Raw genomic sequence first — 9,456 nt, forward strand, 5'->3', positions numbered from 1 at the left:
TAATCTAGCAAACAGGGAGGGCCAAAAAAGATTGTCAAATGCACCTTGTATATCAATTGTCACGCCGATTACATATTTCGCCAATGTATTGGAGACCATTCCTAGTGCCTGGTTGACTGCGTCATCTATAGATTTACCTGGTCGGAAACCATACTGGCACTGGTGAAGGCCAAGAAGCTCCCTGTGGTCGCGTAAGCGTCCACATAAGAGTCGTTCCTGGACCTTCCCCATAGTGTTCAGCAGACATATTGGGCGGTAGCTCTTCGCAAGTTTCGGATCTCTATCCTCACCCTTTTTGATAATAATTGCCTCAGCAACCTTCCACACCTTTGGTACCCTTCCTTGCAGGAGACACTCATTCAGCAAGGCTGTCAAATACGGTACAATTAGCATTTTAAGGTTCTGTAGTGTTTCTGTAGTTATTTTATCTATTCCAGGAGATTTATTTTTCTTCAAGGAATCAATGGCATTGCCCACCTCCTCCTGTGCAAACGGAATAACCACACCCTCATCTGGATAGTCTTCTTCCATTTTTAGTCTCAAAAGCGACTGGTATTCATTATCTGAATTTGGATTATCACTTGGTAGCAGAGCTTCCAATAAGTAGTGAGCTGAGTCCCGCCAACCTATTGTTGTAGTTCCATCCGGCTTCTGGAGCGTAGACATGATAAGTGGTGTCTTAATTTTTTCACTAATAATCTTATATGGCAGTCCCCATACATTAGTTTCAAATTGTCTTTTAACAAAGTTTTCCCAGTGCTTTATTCTGGTATTTATTAGTTCTTGTTTATAGTTTCCTTTCAGTTCTCTGTAGTTTTGCAGCCTTCTTTGTCTCTCTCTATCACCCAGTGCCCTTTGATATGCTCTTCGAGCACGTCGTACACATCTTCTCAATTCTGTTAATGAGGAGCTCCAAGGGACCCTTGACTGACGAAAATAGGATCGTCTAGGTATGAAGGAATTCATGAGATTTTGAATTTGGTTCTGTATCTTTTCAGCCGCCTCATCAATATCAAAGCCATTTCCTATTGGTACTTGTAGCTGTAACTCTTGCCTCATACCTTCCCAATCAGCTCTCTTAAAATCAAAAATGGTTCCAGAAAAATCTTCATTTCTATTCATGTCAGATGTCCTTGTAATTTGGAATGTAATCATATTGTGATCGCTTACCGTTACCCTATTCAACACCTGCCAGCCTTGTATCCTACTTAAAACACTTTCACTAGCCAACGTCACATCTATATTCGATTTCGCGCCTGCTCTATTTTGATATGTATATGGGAAGCCAGGTCTATTCATCACTATTAAATTGAGTTCCCCAATTGCATCCTGCAATTCCACTCCTCTCTCATCAGTCTCTATGCTATTCCAAAGTATCGATTTCGCATTGGCATCTATTGTGAAGATATGGAATCTATTCCCTCCAACCTCTTTGGCTCTTTTCAATCTATCTATGTATGGTTGTATCTCATGTGCATACTGAAAATACGAATTAGTAAGTAAGAATACTCCCTCGGGTGATGTTAACTCCACCGTGATGGAATGCTCGTCATTTACCTGAGAGATTGCTGTAAGCAAAATCTCCCTTTTTAATACCACAGTAACCGTCATAGGATTTTCTCCACACATGATTGCCCTAGCACTAACTGGACTATGAACAAGCTTACCATTTTTGGTATACGGTTCTTGAATGCATAAAACATCCAAACTTCGATCCTCTGCAACCTTCCAGATCTCGGTCATGACTGTGATACTACGCATTGCATTAATCTGAGCAACTCTTATCCCAGAATTCCTATTTGACATTAAGGTTGTCGAATATGGTTGTAGAACTTAACTCCAGTCTTGTCATACTCATAAACGGTTCTTCCATAACATTCTACAAACTCTCTGTAAAGATCTTCTTTATTAAATTTTTCGCTACGTCGAGTATATGCACGATTAAGTAACTCGCTTAGTTCTTCCATATCTGTAGGTAAGTTATTACATCGCAGAAACAATCTATCCGCAGTTCCTGGATATGGAAAACCAATGGTCTTCCCTTTTGGATGTCCTTCTCTAATAATATGTCTAAGGGCCACAACAAGAACACTCATATCTTCCAACCTAGAGAGCCTATAATTCTCTTCCAGATCTGAATATATTAGATAAGGGTCTATTTGTTTTGTATCGCTATCCTTGTCACTATCCTTATTCTTATCACTATCCTTATCACTGGACGACATCTGAGTACTTTCACTCTCTGCAGGAGTGGTCTGAGTGCTGATTGACTTCATTAGGGGCTTATCACAACTTCCATTGTCATTTCTACTTTTCCCTTTCAGCTTAGATTTAATCTTTGAGAGAATTCCTCGATTCCCTGAACCTATATCACTACTACTTTTCCCATTTAATAGGGTGTGGCTAATTGGTTTCTCCTGTTGAAAAGGAGGAGACTCGCTGGATACGCTGGAGGTAACAACACTGTCCTGTAAGGGAAGAGAAGATTCATTTTCCTGTTGAGAAGGAGGAGACTCACTGGATACACTAAAGGTAGCAGCACTGTCCTGTAAGGGAAGAGAAGATTCATTCTCCTGTTGAGAAGGAGGGGACTCACTGGATGCACCGGAGATAACAACACTGTCCTGTAGGTGAAGTGAAAGTTCAGTCTCCCGTGACACCAAGGATACACATGTCTCCGTACTATCTATGATTTTTGAATCTTTTGCTTCTGTGGCTACATTTACATTTTCTCGTTGCTTAAAACCTCTAGTATTCCCTATTATATTTGTGCCTGAGGAACTTGTTGTTGCATGGTATCAAAAGTTTGTCTCTTATTACGTAGCATGTTCCTCCACTCCATCGCCCTGCGCCAGTTCCGTAGCCTCGTTGAAGGAGGCTTACGTTTCTTACTCCTCAAATTATTATCAGCTATTTGTTGATACTTATTTGTTAAATTTAATTCACTAAGAGGTATGAACACCTTACTGTATGGTGACAATTTACTGGCCATAATCTATACTCTGAATTGCTCTCTGTAAGTAAAGCTGATAAGTCGGACATTGTGGACCTGGTGAATTACATAATTTCCCTCTTGAGGAGCAGGGGATGCACTTTGCTGGCTTGCTAAGATTTGGACAAGTTTTCTTCTGGTGGTTTTCCTCGCCACAGTGTGAACAAACCGAAGCCTTTGCAGTACACTTAGCACTTTTATGACCAAAATTTTGACACTTAAAGCACTTAAATGCAAAGTAATCTCTTACTGATAGTGATCTAAAATCAACATACACACGTTTCCCTTCAATCAGCGTTTTCCTCACACGTGCACTCACTTCAAAGACATGGTTTACTTCTGTTTTCCCTCTGGGGCCGGTTTTAAAACAGTGCCGCATTTCCTCACTTAATTCTTGCTTGGTCATTTTGTCTGAGAGATTTTGTTGCCAAATTGTTTCTTGTAGTTCTTGACCATCCATGTCACTTGGTACGTCATATATAATGACGAGAGGTCGTTTCTTCCTTGGGGCCTCACACTTCAAGCTTTCTGAAATTTTGCTGTTTGAAACAATTTTCTCAATATCCGCAGCTGTTTCGGTTTCCACAATCAGCACACTGTTAATTGCACGCATATTTTTGATTTTAATTTGTTCCTTCCTTGGATCAAGCAGACTTGTGAATCTCTTTTTTGTAGTTTTTGCATCTCCTTCATCTTTTGATTTAATAAATAAAGTATTGTTTGTTTTCGCTTGGGCCGACGCTATTTTAGCCTTAGCACTTGGTCTTGCTGCAATTTCTGCAAAAGAAGGTACAGGCACCTTCGGAATTTCCTCCTTGATAGTTTTTATTTCTTTTGAAATCCCATCACTTTTTTCTACAAGAGTGTCACGAAGCCATTCATTCTGCTTTGTAAGCTCCTCATTCCTACCAACAAGTCTAGATTGGAACAATGCCCACATTGAAAGCTTGTTTCGCAACTCACTCATCACATTTATGGTTATTTTTTTAGTTGGGGTCATGCACTCATCAATAAACTCCAAGATGTCGGTATAATAGTCTTCTACTGTGCTCATTTTCATACCTGCACTAGTATCTCTACGTACATTTGCTTCCTCGTCGACAACAGAAGCCATAGTTAAAACATTTAACTGAACAGTTACAAAAGAATCAGCATAAGCAAGCACTTACGTTTTCCACAGTTTACAGCTCTCCTGCGGCGAGAAGGCACGATTCTGCAAGCAGTATTTGGCAGACGCACTGTATGCACACTCAATATCTCGCTGACCACGAGAAATGGGTGCAACGATCCCTCCTACTTGTCCAGCGTCAAATCCCACTCTTACAAAGAGTGTGATAGAGCTGGAAGTGTAGCAGTTTCTTTGCCAACTGATATTGTTTTTGGCAGTAGTACCAACTGCCGTGGTACACAGATCGAACCACTGTCGTGGTACACAGATCGAACCACAGTCGCCTACCAGTTTCGGTACACAGATCGAACTACGATCTACAGATTCTTTGACAGCACGTCCTGAGAGATAGGGACAGCGGGAATCTCGTTAATCCATTCATGCGCGTCACTAATTAGATGACGAGGCATTTGGCTATTCAACAGCCGTCTTTATTCAACAAGTGAATAACACATATATATACATATTGTATGTGGCAGGTGAATCACGCCATGTCCACCACCGAGGTGGGGACTTACAGGGCGTTACCACAATAAAAAGGTGTTAAAACTAACATACAAATATACATATATATACGTGCGGAAAAGAAACAACATAACACAAATTAAAGACATAGAGAAGGAAGAACAAAGACGGTTTATTCCTCCTGTGGATAGGCCCCAGGAGTCAAGGCGAAGAAAATAACCAGCAGCCTAGCCGACGCCGACACGCTGCTTCGGGCTAGGAGCCGTCATACGCTCGAAAATCTTGTAACTTTTGCAGCAACTCTGTAGTGTTCTAGTGCTCAGCACCGCCAGTTCTCGGGGTCGGAAGCCTAAGGCGGCGAGATCCCTCGCCGACGCTGGAGACCATACACCCCTCCAGTTCAACGTCGCGGTGGACACAATCACCTCCTCAACGTCACGGTGCAGGTTGGAGATGGCACGCCGGATGGACGGCGTGTCGTAGTAGGCCGCCTTCTGGGAGTGACACCAGTCGAGCCGGAGGTGGTCTCCGACTATCTGGGCGTCGACCACGCGGGCGATGCCGTCTTTGACCGCCACCACGTCAGGCTTGCGGATGCCCTCAGGTGTTCGGAGGTGGGGCTCCACAGAGACATTGAAGCCCCTCTGCGCGAGTCCACGGGCGACATAACGCACTACAGCGTCATGGCGCTTGACCCGGGACCCGTGCGTCCTAAAGCAAGCCTGAAGTACGTGGTTGGCGGTCTCCACGGCCTGGCACCCCGCGCGGCATCTGGTGTCCGCCTCCCGCCCGCGACTGCGCCGTGCCTTCGTAGGGAAGGCGTTGATGCGGGCGCGGAGGGCGTCGATGTATTCACGCCCAGATAGCAGGCGACTGGTGTCGGCGACCCACTGATGTTGGCCACTGACGGCGGCAGAAGATGACAGCGCCGCACCGTCAATGGCGATGTGTAGGCGCGCCGCCCACATTTCCCCAACCTGCGTTGACGATTTGAGGAGGTGGCCCTCCCACATTAGGTGGCGCTCCAGCACCTCGATCTCACGCTGCACCTCATCCATGCCTGCACCGTCGCAGGCTGGCCCTATCTTCTTCAGCGCCAGGAGACGGGACCGACGGAGGGTCGGACCCATCCATCGGCAAGATGGAATGCCGAGGCCCCCCTGGGCAACAGGAGCGTGGAAGTATCCCAGGGGGGTGTCCGCCGGAAGGCGGAACCATCTCCTGACGGCGGCCCGGATGGTGACGTCGGCCGACTTCAATGCACCCACCCGGGTGCGGCTGAGGGCCAGCCCGTGGTACAGGCCAGGGAGAAGTACGTTGGTGAGAGCGTGGAGGCGCTGTTGCGGCTTCAGCGGAGCTCGGGAGATGACGTCAAGCTGCTCCACCAGGTGGCGACGTGGATTGAAGACACAGCGACCCGCCGTGGAAAATTGCAGCCCCAGGTACCGGAAGGTTTCACCCACACGCAGGGCAGGCATGGTGGTATTGCCTGCTGTGAAGGTGACATTGCTGTCCACCTTCACCTTCTTCTCGCGCCCTGACGCGACTAAGGCGAGGGTGAAACACTTCCGGGCGTTGATCTGCAGCCCCAGGTGGGCGAGGGCTGCGGTAGCTGCGTCGATGAGGGACTGCAAGCCCCTCGGGGTCGCTGCAAACAGCAAGACGTCATCTGCAAAGGCCGCAGCGTTGACTCTGCGACCGAGGATCCGAGCTCCGATGTGGGAGGGCAGTTGGCCTAAAACGTAGTCCACCGCAAAGTTGAACAGGAGGGGGGAGAGGGGATCGCCCTGGCGAACGCCCCGTGCTGGCTGCACAGACACGCCCACGCCGGCGCCGTCCGCTATCATTGTCGTGCTGCCCTCGTAGCACCGCTCGACATACTCGACAAAACAATCCGGCAGGCCATGCGCCTTCAGCACGGGGCGAAGGGCAGCATGATCTACCGAATCGAATGCCTTAGATACGTCGATCGATGCCACAAAGACAGAGCGGCAGGAGCGAACTGCGTCGGTGAGAGCAGTGTCCAAGATGAAGGTATTTTCCAACATCCCATCCCGAGGGATGAATGCCCGCTGACGTTCGTCCACAGCACATGCGCGCATCAGGCGTGACGCGAGAACCTTGTGAAAGGTCCGCGCCAACACCGAGCAGACCGTAATGGGGCGAAAGTCAGCGGGGGATGTTGGTGCAGCCGTCTTCGGGAGAAGGGACGTTCGCGCGCGAAGCAGGCGTTCCGGAAGGGCGCGGGCCAGAAGGAAGAGATTCATCACTTTCACCAGGACTTCGTGCGGCAGGCGCCGCAACTCCGCTGGGGTAAGGCCGTCCGGCCCGGCTGCTGATCCCCTGGGCGGCAACGCGGCGGCGACCTCCTCATGTGTGACCGGCCCCCATAGGCACTCGGGAGCGACAGGCTCCGAGTGCGGGAGGAGGCGGTCACGAATGAAGCCCGCGGTGGAGATGGGCTTCTTGGTGAAGAGGTCCGCCCAGAAGTCCAGCAGACCAGGGATGGCAGGTGGCGGCTGGAGCAGGGTGCCATCCAAGAGGCCGCGCACGCAACGTGCACGCGACCGTCGGAAGGCATCCTGCGTTCTCGCGTACTCCCAGCGGCGCCGCTTGCGCTTCTGCGTCGGCGGCGCGGCAGGCGGCCGCTTCGATGGTTGGCGCGGCCGCTGTGTCCTGGTGATCGATCTCTCCCCTCTGGACCCGACCGACGCAAGGGCATCCGGGAGCATGCCCAGGATGACATCGGGCGGCGTGCCCCGCCCCAGACCTATGACACGATCCAGGGCAGAGAAACGCTGGGCGGAAGCGGGTAGCCCCGCCAGATGCTCCCAGATGGCGGCGTCAGTCGGCCCCTCCGGCGGCGGCCCGGTGGTGTCGGCCGCGAAGTCCTCGGCTGCGTCGACGGGCGGCGCAGCGGCCTCGCCCGCGTCAGGCAGCGGGCTCGCTGCTCCCCGGCGGGACGCCGGCTCTTCCCCCCGACCGATCTCAAGCGCCTCCATGAATTGGCGGACAAGCTGCTTGTGGGCAGCTTGCCGCCGTCGGCACTTGATTGCCTCAAGCGTTCGGTCGGGGAACATCCTGATGAGCTCTTGATTTACAAAGAAGAACCGGGCGTCCCTCTCGAGGAACAGTTCGGCCTCTGCCTTGGCGAGCGACAGGACTTCTTCCTCCGTCCACCTCGCGCGATGCCTCTCCGTGACGATCTCCGCGTTGGCGGCCGCAAGGTGTTGGCGGCGGCGATGGACCCCGAGACCGTTCTTGGTGGTGAAGCTGCGGTGGCACTCACTACAGGCGTATACAGCTGCAAAAGTTACAAGATTTTCGGCACGAAGAGAATCCGCGCACCCGCGCGCCCCCGGAGGAGCACGCTAAGGCGGACGCGGCCTCGCAGCAAGGAAGATCCGTGGGAGGCCAAGGCACGGGACCGAGCTCGGATCCTGCACGCAGGTTGAAGCACCGGGGCGCGAACGCCGCGCAGGCGCGCGCATCCTGCACCGCCGGCCAGCACGAGGCCAACCAACGGCGAGAGCAGACCACGCCCGCGCTAAACGCCCGCACTTACCGGCACCCCTACGGCACTCACCTCGCCCAGGCCCGGCACGTTAGCGCTGACCCACTTCCCGACCAAGCCCGACACGCCCCGATCCTCAGAGCCAATCCTTATCCCGAAGTTACGGATCCAATTTGCCGACTTCCCTTACCTACATTATTCTATCGACTAGAGGCTCTTCACCTTGGAGACCTGCTGCGGATATGGGTACGAACCGGCGCGACACCTCCACGTGGCCCTCTCCCGGATTTTCAAGGTCCGAGGGGAAGATCGGGACACCGCCGCAACTGCGGTGCTCTTCGCGTTCCAAACCCTATCTCCCTGCTAGAGGATTCCAGGGAACTCGAACGCTCATGCAGAAAAGAAAACTCTTCCCCGATCTCCCGACGGCGTCTCCGGGTCCTTTTGGGTTACCCCGACGAGCATCTCTAAAAGAGGGGCCCGACTTGTATCGGTTCCGCTGCCGGGTTCCGGAATAGGAACCGGATTCCCTTTCGCCCAACGGGGGCCAGCACAAAGTGCATCATGCTATGACGGCCCCCATCAACATCGGATTTCTCCTAGGGCTTAGGATCGACTGACTCGTGTGCAACGGCTGTTCACACGAAACCCTTCTCCGCGTCAGCCCTCCAGGGCCTCGCTGGAGTATTTGCTACTACCACCAAGATCTGCACCGACGGCGGCTCCAGGCAGGCTCACGCCCAGACCCTTCTGCGCCCACCGCCGCGACCCTCCTACTCGTCAGGGCTTCGCGGCCGGCCGCAAGGACCGGCCATGACTGCCAGACTGACGGCCGAGTATAGGCACGACGCTTCAGCGCCATCCATTTTCAGGGCTAGTTGCTTCGGCAGGTGAGTTGTTACACACTCCTTAGCGGATTCCGACTTCCATGGCCACCGTCCTGCTGTCTTAAGCAACCAACGCCTTTCATGGTTTCCCATGAGCGTCGATTCGGGCGCCTTAACTCGGCGTTTGGTTCATCCCACAGCGCCAGTTCTGCTTACCAAAAGTGGCCCACTTGGCACTCCGATCCGAGTCGTTTGCTCGCGGCTTCAGCATATCAAGCAAGCCGGAGATCTCACCCATTTAAAGTTTGAGAATAGGTTGAGGTCGTTTCGGCCCCAAGGCCTCTAATCATTCGCTTTACCGGATGAGACTCGTACGAGCACCAGCTATCCTGAGGGAAACTTCGGAGGGAACCAGCTACTAGATGGTTCGATTAGTCTTTCGCCCCTATACCCAGCTCCGACGATCGATTTGCACGTCAGAATCGCTACG

This window comes from Schistocerca americana, unplaced genomic scaffold (genome assembly GCF_021461395.2).
Source record: "Schistocerca americana isolate TAMUIC-IGC-003095 unplaced genomic scaffold, iqSchAmer2.1 HiC_scaffold_294, whole genome shotgun sequence".
Classification (NCBI taxonomy): domain Eukaryota; kingdom Metazoa; phylum Arthropoda; class Insecta; order Orthoptera; family Acrididae; genus Schistocerca; species Schistocerca americana.